This window comes from Eumetopias jubatus, unplaced genomic scaffold (assembly GCF_037043125.1).
Source record: "Eumetopias jubatus isolate StellerSeaLion01/CBP00866 unplaced genomic scaffold, mEumJub1_p1.0 scaffold_2, whole genome shotgun sequence".
NCBI classification, from domain to species: domain Eukaryota; kingdom Metazoa; phylum Chordata; class Mammalia; order Carnivora; family Otariidae; genus Eumetopias; species Eumetopias jubatus.
Genome location: NW_028274808.1, coordinates 9,798,643 through 9,821,328, shown reverse-complemented (window position 1 = coordinate 9,821,328; position 22,686 = coordinate 9,798,643). Strand labels below are relative to the sequence as shown.

General features: G+C 35.3%; 1 pseudogene; it reads left to right on the top strand.

Annotated features, from left to right (window-relative positions):
• The window catches only part of LOC114206117 (importin subunit alpha-1-like), a 178,175-nt pseudogene that overhangs the window by 114,169 nt on the left and 41,320 nt on the right, over window positions 1-22,686 (top strand).

Here is a 22,686-nt window from a genome sequence, read left to right as displayed (position 1 = left end):
TGCAAGTTAATGGAGGAGTCATTTAAACAGTAGTATAGCTAATACAATGGTAAAGCATGAAATAAAAAATAGTTCTGTGTGAGACATTGCCACGACAGTGCAACAAAGGGACAGTAGAATAAGCTAAACTCACTCTCATTAAGCTCATATGAAATTGTGTCACCAGACAAAGGCATTGTTACAGATAGAAATTCAGGCTTAAATTAAACAATCACCATTCACCTCAGTGACAAGGCTTAAAGCTTATTTAATAAATTTCCAATGAAATATTTATGAACGGATACAAATTCCAATTAACCAAGAGTCATTTTACAAAGGGAAACTAATAACAAGCCTTCTAACCCACACTCTTCCCATTCAGTACTAAAAAGAAATAATCATATAGAGCCCATTTTTATTTGGGGGAAAATACAATAAATATATGTTTAGTAATACCGTAACTGACATAATCTAACGAGGAAAATGAACCATGGCCTTTGTTTTTAATCAAAGTAATTGTGTCATTATTCTAGGCTTACTGGTACCACACTCAACAACACTTAGTTTCTGTCTTAAAGACACGCTATTATCAGAAACCAGATGGTTTGAGAGACTAGAAATGCAATTGGGAAAATATTATGTAGCTTTTCACCATAATATACCTGGTTAACTAGGTCAACAGAATATGCCTCATCTAATTACAGTGCATATTAATGTGGAATGAAGTAGACTATATGGAATTTTTTTTTACAACTATGGGAAAAAAATTATGTTTTGTTTTATTCCCGGTAAGAGTTGTTTCCGTGTTGGTGTAAAACTGAACAGTTTGTAAATAGAACAAGAGGAGAGTCAACACTGAAGCTTCGTTAATCAGGAAGATTACATCTCTCTTTCTCTGGCATGACTTCCAGAGGCATGCTTCTTTAGCTGGTAAGGTATCAGTGAGTGTGAGTGATGCTACTGGGCAAGATGTAATAGGATCCCGTGTTGGTTTTATCCAGTGTTACCCTCCCCCCATTGCCCCCTGGAAATCACTCATGCATCTTTTGCCCAGAAATCTCTGGGTGCTTCAATTTACTGCTTCTTCCTCTGTCTATATAGCCAGGGAAACTGATGAAAACAATTCAATTGAAAGAAAATGTAGAATATATGAGGTGGTAATTAGAGAGCATGTGATGTATGTTCACACTGACTTAGGATTGCCAGGTCAGACTTCTCAGAGGAGGTGACGTTTTGATAGAAATGTGAAGGAAGGCAAGAAGAGAGTCACTGGAATATCCGGAGTAGAAACCATCTCAACAAAGAGAACGAGTTCACGGGCCCCATAGCCTGAGCTTATATAGTCTCATTAAGGAATAGCAAAGAGCCCAGTTGTGCTGCCAGTGGAATGATCAAGTGAAAAGGAGATAGAAGAAATCAGAGGGGTAGCAGGAATTGGAAAGGGGAAAATTGTATCAGCAGATCATAGGGAGTCACTCAGGCCACTATCAATAATTTGGAATACATTCTTCATGTCAAAGGAAGCCACTGGAAGATGTGAAGGAGAGGAACAGCATTATATGACTTTTCCATAAAGGAAAATTTCTAGGTGTAAATATAGAATATATATAAAATATATAATATGGCATGCCAGTGAGAGTCAGATCTGTCAGGAGCCTGCAACAGACCTTACAAGAGATCATGGTGGCTTGGGCTACTGGTAGACATGAGAAGACCTGGTAAGAGTCTGGCTATATTTTGGACACAAACCAGAGGATTTATTACTGGGGGTTGGACAGTTTGAAAAATTTGTGTAAAGTCACTCCTCTAGTAAGTTTCAGAGCTGAAATCTGACTTATTTCTCTCAGCTCTTGAGTGCATATTTGTGGTTTCCAACCGAAGATGGTCACCATAACACACAGCGATAGCTACCAAACACTGACATCGAAGCTATGCTCCAGTCCTCCAAGCGGACTACCTGGGAAAGGAGATCAGGGAATTATGGCTTCAGATATTTAACCAGGTTTGCAAACCACCTCATTTACCATGCAGTGATGGAAATGTGTTCAAGATACAGCCTTAACACCACAGAAAATTGGCCGTGCTTAGAGAACGTGGAGAAAATACTTATGTCAGCGAGTATTTCACAAAAGAATTATGGAAGAAGGGTCTCGAAGCACAAACTGTAGTTGCTGAATGAAGAATGGATCCCAAGAAGTAGACTTCATACAGAAATCACAGAAGGAAAAAAAAAAAAAAAAATCAAACCCTTAATGGGCCATTCTCTCTCTGAGCCTGGAACAAGTTAGAGGAGAATGAATGTCAGTAAAAACACATTTCTTACAGAGATAGGTATCAAAGCAAGTTGAAATCCTCTGGCCTCAATTACCTCTGTTAAATAGGTGAGATTAGCTGTGGAGGAGGTAGATGGTGATGGATATTTGGGCAAGAAGCCTGAGGAGAACAAAGCAGTTTTTCAATCAGGGAAGAACAGAATGAAAAAAATGACCAAGAAAAGAAAGCACCCAGGTGAAATTTCAGGGAACATATTAAAATATAGAACCTAAAGAGTCAACTATATACTAATCCAGTCAGCTGTGTGATTCTGTTTCACTCATCAGCTTGGCATATGAAGGAAGACACAGCCCTGAGGACTGACCCAAGTCTGAGGATTTGTGGAGTCTGGAGGTGAAACTATAATTAAGAACAAATATTTGGGAGCTTAAGCAATTTATTTAACTTTGTGAGTCCCAACCTCCTCATCTGCACAATTGAGATAGATATTAGCTCATTATGCTGTGAGGATTAAATTAGTTAAAACAAATGGATTACTGTCTGATAAATGGTGGACGGTCTAGAACTGGTAACTGCTGTTGCCAGGAGTATGCTCTTAAGTGGAATAAAGGCAAAGTATCAGAATTCAGAGGGTAGACTTCTGCAATGTTCCTATGCAGAAACCTAGAAATATCAAGAACAAGGGCAGGAGGCCTCTCTTCGTAAATGCGGGAAACTGACAGGAAGAAAGTCAACTTTTTTTTTTTTTTTTAATATCTTTCCAAACTGTGAAGACCATTGTGCTCGTAATCCTGCCACCTACAGAATGTGTTTGCCATAACTTCTGGCTCTGAGTCACCCATAATCTCCTTTGATTTACTCGTTTTGAGTGCAGCAATCTACCTAAATCCTTTTGGTTTTAATTCACAAGCGTGAAAGAGAAGACAGGGAGGGTGTTTGGAAGCATGTTGTTTGGTTTGTCATGACACAGGGTCAACTTGCTTTTCCCCACTGCCTGTTCAGTCCTATATGCATTTCCAAGACGCTCCTTGCTCCCCACTCCACTGAAGCTGCTCCAGTCAAGTCATGAGTGACTCTACGTAGCCAAATCCAACTGATGGTTTAGAGTAGTCATCTTCCTTGACCCTTCAACACTGATCAAGTTAATCACTGCTTCTGGAAACCCTCTCCACCGGGTCCCTGCAATACCATACTCTTTGGGTTTTCTGGCAACCATGCATACTGCTCTGTCAGATTCAAAAATGGTAAATTCAACAAACACTAAATGAATATCTGGCAAATCATTCTTCTCCTTGGACTCCTTAAATGCTTCTAAGAAACATGATCTCTTCCTGCATATACGGCTATTGCTATCCCTCAGGAACAGAGGGAATGTGCCAAACCTACTTTTTCTCCTCTTGTACCTGACCTCTACATTTTAACATTGTCCTAAGTATGTGTGCACCCTTCTTTCCATCAGCTTTCTCCTTAGGGAGGAGGTGATACTTACACAAAGATCATTTAACACCACTTATGGACTAGTAATTTCTAAAAGTATGTGTCCAAACTGACTGCTTTAAACTGTAGGATCACCGATCCAAATGATATCACCTGTCTTATAGGTACCGTAAGTTTAGTTAAACAAGCAAGCAAAAAATGATTGAGTTTTTATGTTAAGCCTGTATTTTCCAATTTACTACAATGTATGCTCCCAAGCTTGCTCATTCTTTTTCTATAAATTATATTTATATTATACACTATAAATTATAAATTATATAATCCCATTAAATAGCCAGAATATAATACCTTTAAGCCACAGACACATCATTTGATTTAAACCTTTAAATAGTTTCCCATTGTTCAGCAGAGAAAATCCAAATTCCACATCCAAACTTAGATACTCTCCCTATCTGGCCTGGGCGCTTTCTTTCATGAGCCTCTCCCTACATCTGTAACATTATAACCAGGCTCACTTCCTTCCACAGAGCTGAAGACAATTTTAGATTTTATATCATCTTTGATGTAGATTTTTCACATCATGATCCAGAGAGATTAAGTGTTTATCTCAGAGGCGAAAAATGTTCAAGATCTGTGGAATTTTTTATCACAATAATACTTATGCTAAATTGGTTTTAGGAGGATAAAGTTTTTCAGTATAATAGCCAAATCAAAGGGGAAAATCATATTAAGTAGTATACATTTACAGTTTAGGATTAAACTAATTTTTGAATCTTCAAGCAAATCCAGAATAGCTTAGGTTGGTTTTATAGAAACAGTGCATTTCCACTAGTTTTCATGATCACAGTCAGCTTTTCTTTTTAAATGCTAGACAATGCATCAGAGTTTGCTTATAATCCACCCTACCATTGGTGTTTATCAGTAATAAAGTTATTTCGTCAATATTTAAGTCATTTTGTAACTAAAGTGGCACTTTCAGAACAGGCAAGGATACTTCCCTAAAAACGCTTATACCTTACAAACTAACATGAAATAGACTATTATTTTGCTTCAGATTTCTGTTTTTGTTACTGGGAATGTTTTAATGTATTTTAATAGTTTCATTAAATGATTATGTTACTTCATAGAGATGTAAGTAAAATAATACTCAAAATATAGTTTTGTATCCTTCAAAACTATGTTCAAAGGAGACTTAAAAATCTACTTGTTATAAGTTAACTTTTCTTACATAAAAATATTTTCCAAAAATATCATATTCTTGCCACAGTGCGACACTGTTAAACTGTCAGTCATTGCCCACTATACAACTAAAATTACATATGAAAAAAAAAATTTCATATTGTAATTTCACAGTTCTTCTTGAACAAAGAAAATCTGATTGATTGCAATCATTTACACAGCCAGAGAAGAGAAAAGTATAAGAAAATTCAAATATATCATTTTAGGCTTCTATCTACAAAGCTTTGAGAAGTGAACTAAAATGAGAAATCCTGCACTCCTTCCAGATTGCATAAAGCAGCTGTGAATTCAGATTCCACACTTCATCTTTCATTTTGATGTGCATTCTTTTGATCCCCGGAAAGAAATATATTTATAATTTCCAAAAGAACTGCCTCAGAAGTAAGTGGTATCCAAATATTGTTCTGCAGAGATAAAAAAATATACAATGTCAGGGGTATTTGGCTGTGGATTGATGATACATTGCACAAGAATATAGAGACATCATTCCGATAAAACTTGTAACATTATGGTTTAGGGACTATTTAACCTTTAACACAAATCATTTTTATTTTCCCACTGGAATTTAAAGCACTTTATTCTGTTATATTGTATTTCTTTTTGTTTCCCCATTTTCACTGCAGTGCACCCACTGAAAATTTTGTCTTTGGTGAGCTGTAAAGAAGCAAAGAATAAGGAACATGATTGCAAGGCAAACAAACTGAGAAAACTGGAAAACCAATTTCTTAAGAAGGTATATTTTTAATGTAAATGAGCTTAAGTCCATGACAGCAAAAGATCCTTAAAAATTAGAAAGTGGTTTTATGTTTTTGTTTTTGTTTTTTTCTGATGAGCTCTGCCAGACAAACTGAGGAGTAAACACTAACAAACAGACAATATGAAAAAGAAACATAGTGGCTGCAGTAAATTTTATCCTGGTATAATTCCTATGTTGCAGAATGTTGTATCGGAATTACTTGAAGACACACCACTGACAGTATGTAAAGAGAAGAAAACAAACTTCAAGCAATCTTGAAAATAAGGGATCTGAGAGATCATTTCATAAATATCTTGGCATCAGTGACAAATCCTGAGTCCTTCTGTTACTATACTTGGTGAAGACGTGTGCTTTCCTTAAGTTCTTCTTCATATCTGGGTGAGATTTAACATGTCTCTTCTTTCCACCCTGACAGAATAACATTGTTGTTGGCACAGAGTGCCAAAGAGAAATCTAAATAAAAAAACATTTTAAGTTGTATTAGGACAATAAAAATGATCTGTTCTGAAGGTTAAATCGTCCCTGAACCATACTGTTAAAAATTTTATAGGAATGATGTCTCTATATGGGGAGCCATGCATCATCAGTTCACTGCCAAGAACCATGACATTGTACATTTCTATTTTTGCAGAACTGAATTTGGATAGCATTTGCCTCTACACAGGTCCTTCCAGGAGCAGGGACATTTTATGTAAGAATGAGACAGGGAATCATGACTCTAAATGCAACAATGTATCATTCAGCATAAAGATTACTGGTGAAGTGTTTACCATGTGACTGTGTTTTGTATTTCTTCAATTTTTAAAGCAAGCCAGTTCCTTCTGCACAGAGAAGGGAATAGCTTGATTTAATATAAATTAACATTTGAAATCAGTAACTTTGCCTTTTTATGAAACATCCTTGAGATGGGGGAGTTTTTCAAAGCTTACTAATTATATTTAGGAGGCAATTTTATAAAAGGATGCACAAGATTGTCAATTATCTACTGAAGTCAGATTATACAGAAAGTCATTCAAGAAAACTTTAAATATTTTAATTACATGAATGCCATATTCAAATGTTCTCCATACATCCCAAAAAGTCTAAGGGATATTAAATTATTTTTACATATGGGAAATATTATGCCAGACTCATAATAACTGTAAGAAATGACTTAATCAGCTTTATTTTCATGTGGCTTCTTCTGTCACTCCCCAAGTTAGTAAAGTATTCTGGACTTACACAATTTGGTGGAAAGCTGATTTTTAGGATATTTTCTGGAAAAGCCCTTATCTTTTGTATATATTTCTCTGTATAGCATACAATATTATGTCTTTATCACTTTGACGGAGCATAAAGGATTAAGGATATTTTATCCACATATAAAAAAATAAAATTAATTTAGTTTCTGATGGCACCCAAACTGCTTATTTCTAGGTACCTTTAAATGTAGGACAGACATTATTGTGCTTAGAATGAGCTGGATACATTTTCTCCAAATTCTTCAGAGCATTAGCTTGGGAGACATCAATTCATTTAAGTTTCTATCTACAGGCAAATAGAGAGGGGCATATACTACACATTGGTGAAACACACTGATTGTTAAAAAAAAAAAAAAAAAAGTCAACTGTCACAAAATACCCAAACTGTGTATCTATTATTGTATTGCCACAAAAGCAAATGTTATTTGAAATGGCATTTTAAATTTGAACTTGAAGTCTCAAAACATGAAATACAGAATTTAATTCCATTAGTATTGCTTCCTTTGATTTGTAAAGCCAAACTAAAACCCTGCCTCTCCATCAGTGTGCTTTCACAGTGCACAGAGCTCAGTTTTCTCTCTCTCAGCACAGCAGGAGTTCCTGTTCCTCGGTTTCTGATTGGAAAACCTATTTACAAAGTAAGGTTCTTCTCTACACTGAATCTTTACACCACAGCTTTTATATTCAGAATAGCTACTATGAGGTTATCTGTAAAAGTCAGACATTTCAACATTGTTGCATTTAATCTTGGGAACTGGACTACGCACAATAAAATATATCTAACTTTAGCTTTTGACTCACCTAGCCATAATGTATGATTAAACAGCTGAGATCATTATCAGCAGTTTTAATCTGAAGCTGTTTGGGTTTTTTTATTTTTTTACATTGTATTCCTTAATTCCACAATATTAGGAATTTCATCTCAGCAATTCTGTGAAATTCCAGAAGGTGATTTCTGACACAAAGCGTGGGCCACGTTAATCTTCAACAAAGGGGATCCCCAAAGGCATAATTTCACAAGAAATCAGGTAAGTGAACCATAGATGACTATAACTATTTTTATTCTACATAGTATTTTATAAGGTGTTTAGATAGTGAATAACAGCAACAAAGACATTCTCATTGATTGCATCCTTTGCTTGTGAGTGAAGATGAATTTTTATTTTAGATGACATAAACTCATTGCATTTTACTTTCAAAGAATCTGCTAGTATCAAATGACAAATCACCTGCCTTCCAGATAGTTTGATACACAATGGTTGAAACCATGGAAACATATGTGGACAAGGGGCTTCATCACTATAGACAGCAAGATCTCCCTTTCAATTGAGACTTAAAGCAGATCGTGGTTAACAGTGAACTGAGGATAAATACTGTGTCATGGCTAAATATTTCTAAATAGGATTTAAGAATTATATTAAGTCCAAAATTAACTGACCATCTGCTAAGAATTACCTTTAGTCAGTTACCTTTATGCTAAACTTTTCCAGAATGATCCAACACACATACACAGCTATGTACTGTGCGCATGCACACACACAAAATCATTTCATGAGTGTGTCCCAGTTATAGACCTCACACCCACAAGTTCCTTGCTACATCATAATTCCATTGATAATGTATCAAAAATATATGACATCAGCAGCAGGTAAAAACAGCACAAAACAGTTACTTTTTTTTTTTTTTTACTTAATATGAACTGGTGTGTTTATTCATACTTTCTATTTTCAACTTTCTGGGCAACAGTTATTTCAGTTAGCCTGTGTTTGCAAATGTTTATTTTTCTGCAATATTTTCTTCATTTAGCAAGAGCATGTCTAAACTTACCATTTAAAAAGAGTATCGATGTACGACTTTAAGTTTTTATTTAAAAAGAGTATTGATGTACGACTTTAAGTTTTTATTAAATTCCAGGTACTTAACATACTGTGTAACATTAGTTTCAGGTGTACAATATAGTGATTCAACCCCTCCATACAACCCATTGGTAAAGTGTCTACACTACCCAAAGCAATCTACACATTTAATGCAATCCTTATCAAAATACCAACAACATTTTTCACAGAACTGGAACAAACAATCCTAAAGTTTGTATGGAACTATAAAAGACCCCGAATGACCAAAGCAACCTTGAAAAAGAAAAGCGAAGCTGGAGGCATCACAATTCGAGACTTCAAGTTATATTATAAAGCTGTAGTGATCAAAACAGTATGACACTGGCTCAGAAACAGACACATAGATCAGTGGAACAAAATAGAAAATCCAGAAATGAACCCACTACGACATGGTCGATTAATCTTCAACAAAGCAGGAAAGAATATCTAATGGAAAAAAAAAAGGCAGTCTATTCATCAAATGGTGTTTGGTAAACTTGACAGCTATGCAAAAGAATGAAACCGGACCACTTTCTTAGACCATACACAAAAATAAATTCAAAATGCACTGAAGACCTAAATGTGAGACCTGAAACCATCAAAATCCTGGAGGAGAACACAGGCAGTAACCTCTGTGACATCAGCTGTAGCAACTTCCTTCTAGATATGTCTCCTGAGGCAAGGGAAACAAAAGCAAAAGTAAACTATTGTGACTATATCAAAATAAAAATCTTCTGCACAGCAGAGGAAATAATCAACAAAACTTAAAGGCAACCTAAAGAATGGGAGAAGACATTTGCAAATGACATATCCAATAAAGGATTAGTATCCAAAATACATAAAGACCTTATAAAACTCAACACCCCAAAAATGAGTGATCCAAATAATAAATGGGCAGAAACATGCATGGACATTTTTTGAAAGAAGACATACAGACCAACAGACACATGAAAAGACTTTTTTTTTAAATTCATGATATGACTGCTTTTCAGAGTAGTGATGCTTATTGCATCAAAAAAATAAGCCCTCTTGGGCGCCTGGGTGGCTCAGATGGTTAAGTATCTGCCTTCGGCTCAGGTCATGATCCCGGGGTCCTGGAATCGAGTCCCGTATGAGGCTCCCTGCTCAGCGGGGAGTCTGCTTCTCCCTCTGCCTCTCTCTCTCTCTCTCTCTCTTTCTGTCTCTTATGAATAAATAAATAAAATCTTTAAAAAAAAAAAGAAAACCTCTCAAAACTTAATCTTTTCTTTTCAGTTCATTAAGTCTTTCATAACGTATGCTTTCCTTATGTACTTCATTGCTACTGCTGTAGTTTGTGTAAAAATGGATACTTAAATTACAGTCTTTTAACCTAGATACACTTTGCATGTTAAATACGTAAGAACAGTATTCAGCTCCATTAAATAATAGATTTTTCAACTGCCCTAAAATACTCATCCTCTTGATTTAACTTTTACAATTTACTTTTGTTAGAGACACTTATATAGAAAAATACTAGGAATTTTTTTAAGACAGATAATTTGCAAATATCATGACAAATGAAACACAGTTAGCTTCAGTGTCCAAGGGCGGCGGCCAGAGGAAGTCAAGAAATGCTGGTCAACTCCAGAGCAGCCAGTGACCAGCCCTGCACAATTACTGCTGTGGGGGGTGTGAGCATGGAGTTCGTGGCTCTTCCAATTGGCCAAATGAGCCTGAGAATTGGAATTTTAACTTCCGTCTCATGATTTTTTAGTGTCGGCTCAAAATTACTTGTATTTCTATGAGGAAAAACATGCATGATTAAATGTGAATCTGGTGCTCAGGGACCTCCACGTCTGTCCTCTAAACTTTCAAAATCAACCTCCACCTTTTTTACAAAAGGGGGAGCGGAGATATAGAAAATCGAAGTGATTTGCCAAAACGCACAGGGTGAGGCAATAAACTTCAAAATCTGGTACTGGAAGATATGAAATATACTACATTTAAAATGTGTCTCCATAAGTAACTTCACTATGATTAAATTTTGAATCAACCTGCCAATAAAGATTAAAGAATAACAAAGATGGTAACTCTTCTGAAATAACACAGGTCACCATCTGCCCTCGATTATTTCGTAGGCTGAGGCCAATTTCTGAATATTTGTGTTTGTTGGGAGAAGGATAAAGGCAGAACCCTCAATCACACTGTAAAGCAAGGGTCTTACAGAAAAGTACATTTTAAAATGTGCAATTACTCCACGATTTCAGATGGACATTAACAATAAATGTAGGCCAAAAATTCTGCATGGTTAAATTGTCCTGACTGGCTCTTGGGGCCGTGTCAGATGCTGTCCGACCCTAGCCGCGAGCTACACCCTCTGGCACTTACACAGCAAGGCCAAAAGAATCTCATTAAAAAAAGAAATGCACTCGGTAAACATTTCATAGAGCCAGTGCCAGTCGGAAAATAAAGTTCTGTTGATTTTGCCAAACCAATTTTGGCGAGTCTATGAAAAGATTATATAAAGGCATTTCCTCTCTCTCAGCAATGTGGTCTCAAAACTATGCTACTTTGCTAGGCTAAAGTAAATAGAACTGTGTTTTGACAGAAATATTGTTAACTACATGTTCAAAGACAGTACAAAACTACTGGACACCTATACATTAATTAGCTTAAAAGTTTTAAATGCTAAATACCTAGCTTAAAGCACTTCACTCTTGCCTTTTCCTCAGCATATAAAATAAGGTTAAAATGTTCTAACTAAGATTAAGCATTGCTAAGGGAACACTTCTAAAATTGTCTCATATCATTAATTGGCACTCAATAAATTTCTGTGAACCCTTTCTAAAATTGTAAGTGTTTTAGAAGAACAGCAGTAAATTCCAGCATTATTCTTTCTTCCTAAATATACCACGTTAACCTTTGCCTTATGATTTTTTTTTTGGCGTAACAGGAGGCCCTATAGCATAAAAAACTCAGATTTATTGTAGCTTCGTCTAAATTCAGATATTTTTTCCAAGCGTGAAATTCTCTTTAAATCAATATGCACAATGAATGTATATATGAACATTACCAGAAATGAAAGTAAGCATTACACACTACAATCAAGCCTTCTTCAACTGCACAAAAAGTGAGGCAGAGGCATACATTTTTCTGATAATGTGCCTTTGCCTTTGGAAAACATCTTCCTCTAGATATAATTCATCACAGATACTTCTGAAGATTTGGTCACTTAACAACAGTTATGTAAGATGATGAAGCTCTGTGAGGAGGAGCATCTGGACTTTTGTAAACCTTCCTCTGAGCTCCCCTATTCACAATACCTGTTCTGAGGAGTATTCTGGGGCTGACCCCTTGGCTGACTTATTTATTCAACAAATATTTCCTGGGTGCCTACAAAGCACAGATGCAAGTTTAGTTACAATGCATACAGCAGTGCCCAAGAGAGGCCAAGTTCCTGTCGTCCTGGGCTAACGTTCTTGTGGGGAGAGACAGACAAAAAAAAACAGGAGACAAGGTAAATACATAAAAATCATGGAGCCATAACTGCGGCATACAAAAATCCAGCTGGGTAAAGGGACTGAGTGGGCTGCCACTAGTCTCTGAAAACCTTGGCGGAAATTTTCCTTTTCTGAGCATTAGATCATGAATCCTGATTCAGATTATAAATATTTACATTTCTGTAAAGATACTCTTTATCTAGTCACTGGTCCTAAATTTTATATTATGATAATATAAAGATGAGGTGGAATTATTTTGAATAAAAAGACTAGTGTTTTTGACTTTGGAGTCCAGTCAACAGTATGCTTCAATTTCCTTTGCGTGCACAACAGCAAGGGGTGCCTCCTGCCCTGGGATAATCTTTCTTTGTGGGCTTCACCCTGATAAAACATTCATTCGCATTTAGTGTACCCACTGTGGTCGAGGAGTGTTGTCACCCTTATTCTTCCACCACTAAATCGTCAATTAAACCTATCAGTGGTCCACCTGGCTAAGGTTTGGAAAGATGCTTTTCTGAAGCTCAGGTTGAGATATGAAGCCCTGTCTATCAGTCAAGTGGACAGAATCCTCTGGAGTGAAATTACCCTCATCCTCACTATTAAACAGACTGGACAAGAGATTTTTCAGTTGAATAGTGGAGCATGGCTCTTTGGAATATTAACACACAAAGTGAGTGGAAGACTAAACAAGTTTTCTAGTGAAATATAGCATATGAAACGCTTAATCTGATACACATGCAACACAAATAAAAACTACTTTGATAATATACATAACAACCCTAGAACTCTTAAATATCTACATTTAGACTGGATTTGGATTATAAATGAATTAACCCTGAACATAACTGAATTGATCCTGAACACAACAGGACTATGAGATAATTATTTCGCTTTTACTCCACGATTTGTTCTAAGCTCAGGTTAATCATTTTACAGAACTTTGTACAAATTGTGTGACAAAGGGAGAAGATACAAATTTATCTTTTTATTTGAAAAACAAAACTTTTTTTTTAAATTAAGGGCATGAGAAGTTTTTTAACAGCATATTTCTAACAAATTCACATGTGCCCAATAGTGAAAAGAAAAACAATAATACAGTCTAGCCAGAATTTAAGAAGATTTAAAAGACCCAAGGATGGCAGAATACATCCCACATAAGAGCAGAATAAATCTTAAAATATGAGGCATGTGCATGCACATGCGTGTGTGTAAAGCAAGTGAATTTGTTAATAACTCCCCCCGAAGGCAAAAGGAAGTGATATATACCAAGGATGTTTTTTTTATTAATGAAGTAGATCACAAGATTGTATAAATGTAGTAAGCAGGGATGTAAAAGATTAATTAGCTCATTATTTTAGATAAATTCCCAGGAAAGAATAGATATAGGATATCTTTAACACCTTTATCTTGAAGATTTGTAGTTTCTAATTGAAAGAGATTTGAGATTTACCAGGATAAGGATAGGTGGAAAACAAAGCAAGACAAAAGCTAATGAACCCCAAAGACATTTTGTGAAAACATACGAATTTTCTTATGTAATTTTTAATATGTCGATGACTCGTTACGTACGCTTTGGCCTTTGCTTCCCCAGTAATTCAAACTGGGGAGAAATTGATCATGTTTTATTTAAATTTTATTTAATTTAATATATAAATTTAATAATATTTATTTATTTAATTTTAATTATTTTAATTTTATTTTTGTTCAAGCTCAATGCAGTCTCATCAGAAGTACCTGGGAAAAAATCCTACACTAAAACTATAGCTAAGTATGCCCAGATAGTGGGTCAGTGAAGAGATTACACTGGTTAAACACTCGTTGGATGAAATCTGTAACGTTAGGGAAGGGATCTGTTTCTTCATGGGCAAGGTACTGGGAAGGGCGAGAGAGACGATGGGAGCAAAAATAACCACCTTAACATTGCTCAAGATTTACTCGAACATCATCGAGTTTCTTTCTTTTTGAAGGGACTCAAGACTCTAAGAATTACATCAGAGGCAGACCTACAAAAAAAAATGAACATTTTCATATTCACAGTGTATTACAAATCAAGGGACTAATTTTATGCCAATCCTGAGGGAACCAATATGTCAATCAGACAAAATGTTTTCCTGGAACATACCCTCTCCAGTATCAGTTTTATTTTTGCAAGCCCTCAACTGTTGTTCTCCCTGTGAGCCCTAGGAGGAGCAATTGTCAATTTTGTGGCCAGAAGTCCTTTCTAAATATACTCAATTGACTCCTTTTCCACCTAAAAGTAAAACACAACAGTAAAACACAACAGCTTTTTATTGATTGATTTATGCTTTCCTATTGCTAATAAAGATCAATCAACCAGAGATTAATCTGGCCAAACACACACTACTCTATGTAATACAAATGCAAAAGAGAATAGGAAAACTCCAGCTATCCGGAATCAACTCTTGACAGGACAGACAGGCAAATAATTAAAGTATCAGAATGCAAGGAGTCAGACTTAGAATATAGATACAAAATGCTACAGACACTCCAGTTTGAATGCCTGATTCTGTTGTTTTAGTAGTTTATTTTTGATAAGAGTGCAGTGTCCCAGGAACATGGATCAAGACCCATTCTTTCCAACAATTCCTACTTCTGAGGCCCAGACATTCAGGCAAGTGTTAATACAATAGTGTAGCAAGAGCTGATGCAGGGTCAATGGTAGGAAGGAAGGGAGAGGGGAGATAATGAAGTATGTAAAGGGAACAGTTCCTTAGGCAAAGGGTTCTCAAAGCTTTTCTTAAAATAATGATTACCTGCCTGGTGTCTACTAGGAATGAAAAATCATCTTATTACTAAAGCCTGTTTTGCAGATTTTTGGAAAAGATCAGCACTCAAAGTTTACTTTCTTCTAAAAATTAATGGCGGTTAAGAAAATGAAAGAGAAAATTTCAAAAGTAGAAAGTCTCTTGAACTGATTAAAGCAATTACTGATGTGGAAGTCCTTTACTAACCATTTGCTAGAGAAAAAGCAAGCTGACCCAGCTGTCACCTTCAGGCATTCTATATAGACAGGTACCCAGTCTTGGAACTATCAGCAAAGCAGTACATTCCTGCATCTCCACAAGCGTGACAAAATGCAGAGTTAAACATTTATGCAGTTTTCAGCAAATGCGATGAATAAAGAAAATCCATCTAGAAAATTCTACTTTGTTTTTTTTTTTTTTTAATGGATTACATTCGTTCATCCAACAATCTTTATTGGAAAGATTTCACTAGTATCTCTGCATTGGTACTTGTAGATTATATGAAGTGGTCTCTAAATATTATCCCATAGTAAACAGAAAAAGTAACCTTTTATTTATAATCAGTTCAGATCTCAGTTCCTACAGTTTATTTTCACTTTGCCTTCCATATACAAATGCTTTGAGTAAATATTTCCTTTTTTGAGTTATTTTTTATCATGATTCGACTCCATCTTAATGTCAAAGTTCTCTAAGCATTGTATATTATAGACTAAATCGGGCATCGATTCAACTTTGCATCCTCTGGAATCTGAGTATGACTTTTAGCTACTTTCTACTGTCTTATAATCCCCTCTAAACGTTATATATAGTCTTCTCTGAGGTTTGTTCAGAGAGCTTAGACATCTAATCCATTTCCCTTTTGAGAATGTAACTCAACATTTTGGGGGTATTAGAAGTATTTGGGTCAGCTTGGTAACAACTCAGGCCTTCACAGTATCATATACCCAGCAAGGTTTAGAACTTCCATAAAACTTTTAAGTTCTTGGTTTTATTTCTCCTGCAATGTTTTTCCCCCACCTCCAGTGCTTGTAATAAACTTTTATGTTAGAAAAGAAGAAAATATAGGAACTGGAAACTTATACCATATATTTTTAAAAGTTAGCCTTTTTTTTTTTTAAGAGGATAAGGATTTGTCACACAGTGGTAATTTTACCAAATGCCATAAGAAAGAAAATTAGCAGATCTACTATTCCTAGGTAGGAAGGTTAATACATGAAGCCTGATACTCAACTGCAAGATTATATTAAAAGATTTTAACTGGAGTAGTGAAAAATGTCTATAAACTATTAATCGTCCTCATCGTTTTCAATCCTAAGAACCTTACAAAGAAAGGTATTTCAGCTCCATTATTAGACCTATTATCCAAAAACCAGAGAATTTCAAAACATATAGTAAGATTGATTTGAGTTTTACTTTTTGCTTCACATATCACTCATGTCATCAAACAAAATTAAGGTGATGGCTTCTGAATATGTTCATCACAAATGAGACATTGGTAACCTCTTGACTAAAATAGCTTAAGACTAAATAATGGACATCTTAACACTGAAATCCTTAAAATTGGAACAGAAGCACTGTGTAGGGTATTTTGAACATTGTCTTCCTATATGAGCAGAATTTATATTGTGACCCACTGATCAACCCATTTGCTAAAGATATGTGTCTTAAATTGCACTTAGGTGAATATTTTACCTTGATCCCGCAATAGAAAATCTAGGAACGTAGAAACAGAATCCTGGAATGCATTTTTTTTTCTATGTGCAGGGTAAAGGGATACCGCATGTAAGTCCAAGAAGAAAAGCAAGTGGGATTGCAAGGAAATGCATTTTATTGATTACAGCAAAGAAAGGGGAGCAAGTTCAATTGGCTCACACTACTTGGTCTTGACATAGATGCAACTTTGCTGAGAAGAAAATAAGCATGAGGTAATGCCATCATAAATAATTGCTTAAATCATCTCGGCATTATGGAAGCTGAAATTTCGTAAAAGGAGAAAGCCCTGTAAATGTGAAAGCACAGTAAAGGCAAGCTCTTAAGGCAATTGAGGATTTTTCATTGGATAGAAGCTTCATGCAATACGCAGCTTTAAATCTAAGTATGGAGTTCCCTCTGGTTAATAACTGCAGATCAAAGCAACTTCTACATTTTTTACTACTAGCTTTAGCTACTGCAAAAAAAATAAAATAAAATAAAGGGGCTAATGGAACATACACAATTAAATAGCCTTCCATCCAAGGTTGTATAGTGACACAAGGAGGAGAGGGTGTTTGTTACAAATAGCCCAAAAGCTTTTAAATGTATTTCTTGTGTAAGTATTGAAATCAATATTGATCTGTATATTTAAAAAAGAAAACCCCAACAATGGATTTAATGAAGACCATTAAGATGTACTAGTATAACTTCCAGGATTTATTCTTGCCTCTTTTGGGAATGCCTAATATTGAAGAAGGGGTGGAAAATGTAATGCTATTTATATCATGCTTTTTGTCTATTTTTTCAAACTACTTTCTAATCTCAATATATACAAGTTTTACAATGGTCAAATCTAATTCAACACTTTTAACGATTTTACTTCTTTTTAACTAGCATGTTAACAAAAGTATCCAGTAGATAATAATAAAAGGTAGGGACCCTGCTAAGTGATTTATTTTTATCAATTCATTTCATCTTTATGGGAAAACCTGATGGGAAATCATCTCATTTTAGAGCTGAGAATAGCACAGAGAGGTTAAGCGATGTACACGAGCTCCTACAGCCAGCAAATCTGGGGCCAGCCCTCAACAAGGGAGGCAGCACAGTAGAAGACTCAGAGCATGGCCCTGGAGACACCACCCAGACTGGGGATTATTCCTGCCACTTGCCACCTTTGTCTCCTGTCAAGTTGGTTGCCTACTCATGCCTTAATTCCCTCTTCAGTAAATTAGGGTAATGACTTCAAAGGATGGTAATATTAAATGTGTGAATATTATTAAGGCACTACAAAGTTTTGGTAAATAAAAGAGGTATCTCTGACTTTTCAAAACAGAATTTTCTTCTGCACCTTGACTCCCTTCTCAGAGTGGTTGGCCTCTAGTAAACGTATCCTCTACCAAGTCTGTAGAGGAGGCAATATGGAAAATTATATGTTGCACAGAAGTTGGTAGTTTTTGGTCAAATGGAACTCATTTAAGTAACAAACAGAACTCATGAAAATAACTTAAAAGGAAGACTTTAATGTATATGCCTGACAAACCATCAACTTCAAGGATATCTACCAAAGATTTTTTTTAGCCAAATAATACAATGTTACTTCAGAATTTACTGTGTCTGTACCCATAAAATTCTCATGAGAATTTTGTTAGGTACATTACTTTTTCAAGTAATTCTCATTTAAAATAGGATTTTCTCAAAGATACAAGCACTACTTTCCATTCCTCGCTTAGTTTTTCCCAAATGTTGTATTATATACATATAATTTGCCTTAATACAATTTGTATTGTATTTACAAATATCACTTTGTGCTTTAAAAAAATTTTCCTAGAAGAAACCTGAGAATTATTCTACACAAAACACACAGAGGTAAAATAAGATTGTTAGATCCAATGTTTTTTGTCTAAAAAAAAAAATCAAAACTAAACAAAAACACCTTATTTTTTTAATCTGCAAAAAAAAATGCCAATGAATTAAATCTTTTTTCAACTGTTTATCCAGCAATGTGTTTGGTTGTACTATGTGGTAAATAAGTTCTTTGCTGTACAACATACAAGGATATACAGTATAATGCAAGAATATGTCTTTATAGTACAGAAAGACTAAGATTGAAAAACTAAAATGTAAGGCACCATTACACAGATAGACAAAAACTTAAATCTTATTTTAATTCTCCAGTACCAGCATAATAAAGGAGACTTTTGGTAATTTAATTTGGTGTGTTTCAATTTCCTTTGCCCATAGGTCTAAATTCTATTAAGTGGCTAGTATTAGGCAATTCCTTTTCACATTTAATCATAGATTGGCCAAGGAAGGAGTGCATCCTGTAAATATTTAAGAACATGAAATGAGAATGAACTTCTTACTTAATAGTGTCCTTACCAAGTAATAAAATTATGATATATTGATAAATATAAAGTACGAAGCAGATTACAGATATATTTCATTTTACTCAACAGATGTCTAAAATATATATAAATCAAATTTTTCCCCTAACTGAACCATGATTTAAATAAAATTGAATATGTAGAGAGACTGCTGTGCCCCTCACCTCCCTTTCTCCCTGTTGAGTGAGACCTCATCTAACAACTGGAATGTTCCCCAGGGGTACTCACTGTTGTCTCCAACTGGGGAAAGTGCCAGAGCTCGCAAATGAAGAATCCATAGACTCCAACCCAATGTCCAGATGGGGACCTGATAATGATCTGGCAAGCCGATCAGTGATCACTGAGAGCAGAAATTATTGTGCCCCTCCTCTCAAAGGATTTCATCCACTTAATAAATACCATTACTGGACCCAGAGAAGGATGAAAAGTTCTAGAAAATTAAGAGAGCTAAATAGATGTAACCTAATGGACAAGAAAAAGCAAAACACTCAGAGAATGCAGAATCTAAAAAAAAAAGGTGAAGAGACAGACACAATTTGAACCAGGAACATGGAGAGACCCGATAAGGACATTCAAGCTCAATACACACACACACTTACTTCTGGATTCTAAAGGATGCGATTTATGAACTTGATCTTACAAGGTATCAGAAGAAAAAAAGAAAAAAACAAACCCAACTACTAAAGAGACAAATCCAATTAACCACGGCATCTGCAATGTAGTAAATTAGTTGTTAGAATATTAGAGTCTCTACAGAATGCAGAGTGATGAGGACAACAGGTTACTAGTTTCAAGTCAAAATATTGTTATTAGAGTGAAAATGGATACTTTTGGGAATGCAATGTTGTTGGAAATTTTTCATCTATATGCCAAATGCAAGAAAAACATTCAAAAATAATTCTAAACAAGCAACCAAATCAGAACCCATACTACAGTATACAAGACAATAAGAATGTAACGAGGAGTAGGTCACTAAGCAACATGTTTGTACTAATAGAATGACACTTGAGAGTTTCAATGTTACATAAGGATTTTTGAAGAAATATATTGCAGGAGGAAAGACCCAATAATAGCAGAGTATTAAAAGTAACAGCCATCTCAGGAAAAGCTTTGAGATTACAAAAGTCATATTTAAGATGTCCTAGTCTCACTGGAGACTGAGAAAGTAGGTAAATATAAAAGCTTTCAGTGTGTCCTGTCTTATTTAGGAAGACAGACAAGAAGAGAATTCAAGAATTTCATAAGATAAAAGAGAAATATGAGGGGGATTACAGAGAGAATTTATCTCTGGTAGAATGAAAGATGCATAAGAAATTCCAAATTAAAAAGACAACTCAATTATACCTGCAAAAATAAATGAGGAAAAATGAAATAACAGAATACAATAAATACTAAACCAACATGATGGAAAAATCAGATACAACTGTTATTACACTACATTAAAATGGACTCAGCTATTGCATTCCAACAAAATATTTTGCAAAGAAATACACTTGGAAACACTAATTTAAAAAAACTCTACAATGTTTTTTTCAGGCTTATACAAAAATAACACATGTGGATCAAGAGTAGAAATGTTATCTATCATGGTGGGATTTAATATTAAAACCATTAAGCAGGAGAGTACTTTTTTTTTTTAAGATTTTATTTATTTATTTATTTGACAGAGAGAGAGAGACACAGCGAGAGAGGGAACACAAGCAGGGGGAGTGGGAGAGGGAGAAGCAGGCTTCCCGCGGAGCAAGGAGCCCGATGCAGGGCTCGATCCCAGGACCCTGGGATCATGACCTCAGCCGAAGGTAGATGTTTAACAACTCAGCCACCCAGGTGCCCCAAGCAGGAGAGTACTCTTAAGTAAAACTTTGGATCAACAAAGTAGACACAATGAGAGTTAGAGCCCAAGGAAATTCAACCTTAGAAGTCTTCATTATAAAAGTATAGGAAGAAAGGCAGCATATAGTGACAAAATTCATCATTTATGAAAGAGAGTGAACACAAATCCCGTGTATGCGTCAAATGACAAAAATTTAAAAAATAGAATTTTGAAAATATATTGAGAAAATAAAAATGATACTGGGAGATCTCAATACCAAGTTTTCTAAGTTATGTAGTCAAGAGTAAAAAAAATCTAAGATCAAGAATTTGTATAACACAACCAGCAAAATCTTTTAATAGATGCATCCTTCAAGCTGAGTATGTATTTACATATCCATGAAACTAAAAAAAAAAAATCAATCATGTATGTACACAGTTTCCGATATTATAATTTAAATAGATATGAATGAAAATAACAAAAAGATGACTTACATTTTTAATTTAAATGGAATTTAAGTTCATACAGCTCAAAGTAATCTCTGGATTGAAACCAACAGATTAGAATGAAATCCTCCTTTACAAGAAACATTTACTCTTAAATATTTTAATTGTAAAAGAAAAAAGCTATAAAGAAATTTATGACTCATATTAAGAAACTGGGAAATGCATAACAAAATGTTTAAAATAAGGTAAATTATAATAAAAATTTTTAACATAACACAAAATAGAAGATAGAAAAGGATATATAAATAAAATCAAAAGCATTAAAAGAAATCAGGTGTGTGAGAGAGAGAGAGAGAGACAAAGAGAGACAGGAGGCGTGGAGAGAGCAGGTTTGGGAAGACTCATTAAAGAAAAAGAAAGAGGGTTAAAGACAAGTTTAGAACAGAGTGCCCCCAACAGAGAGACAGAAGACAAGTTCCTGTTTCAATGGTGGTAGAGCGTGGGAGGAAGCCTGGGCTGCCAATTAACAGGTAAAAGTATTCAGCCTAAATGTTTAATTAATTGCCAAAGGCCAAGTGTGGGCTGTTGCAAGAATAAAAACCCCAGAGTGCCATAGCCATAGCGGAGATTATACTGACTCACAGGGTCATCTTCAGAGACTATCATTCTGCACTCACTTCTGAGAAAAATCAGAAGCAGGGCAACAAATCGAGAAAACCAAACCAAAGAATGGGACAAATAAAAGGAGAAATAGTCCTGTCTGCAAACATGCTGAATTTTTTTCTTCATATTTCTATCACACAAAAAGAAAAATCAATACATATATAGAGGTCTTAAATGACATGTCAACAAACTTGATTTTTTCTTAAAGATTTTATTTATTTGAGAGAGAGAGCATGAACTCGAGCAAGCAAGCATGAGCTGGGGTGGAGGGGTGGGCAGAGGGAGAGGGAGAAGCAAGCTCCCTGCTGAGCAGGGACCCCCCAACGCCAGGTTCAATCCCAGGACCCTAGGATCATGACCCGAGCCAAAGGTAGACGGTTAACTGAATGAGCCACCCAGGTGCCCCAACAAACTTGATTTAATTTGCCCTAATTGACATTATCTGCTAAATGTGTACATGTGTATCTTATGACCCTACAATTCTACGCAGTAGAAATGGGAAATTAATGTGCATGAGTGCAATTGGATATATACAAGATTTTTATACAGCAATTGTTTTAATATTCTAAAAGTAAAACTCATTCAAAATATTATCAGTGGGATGGAGGGATGGGTTAGCCCGGTGATGGGTATTAAGGAGGGCACGTACTGCATGGAGCGC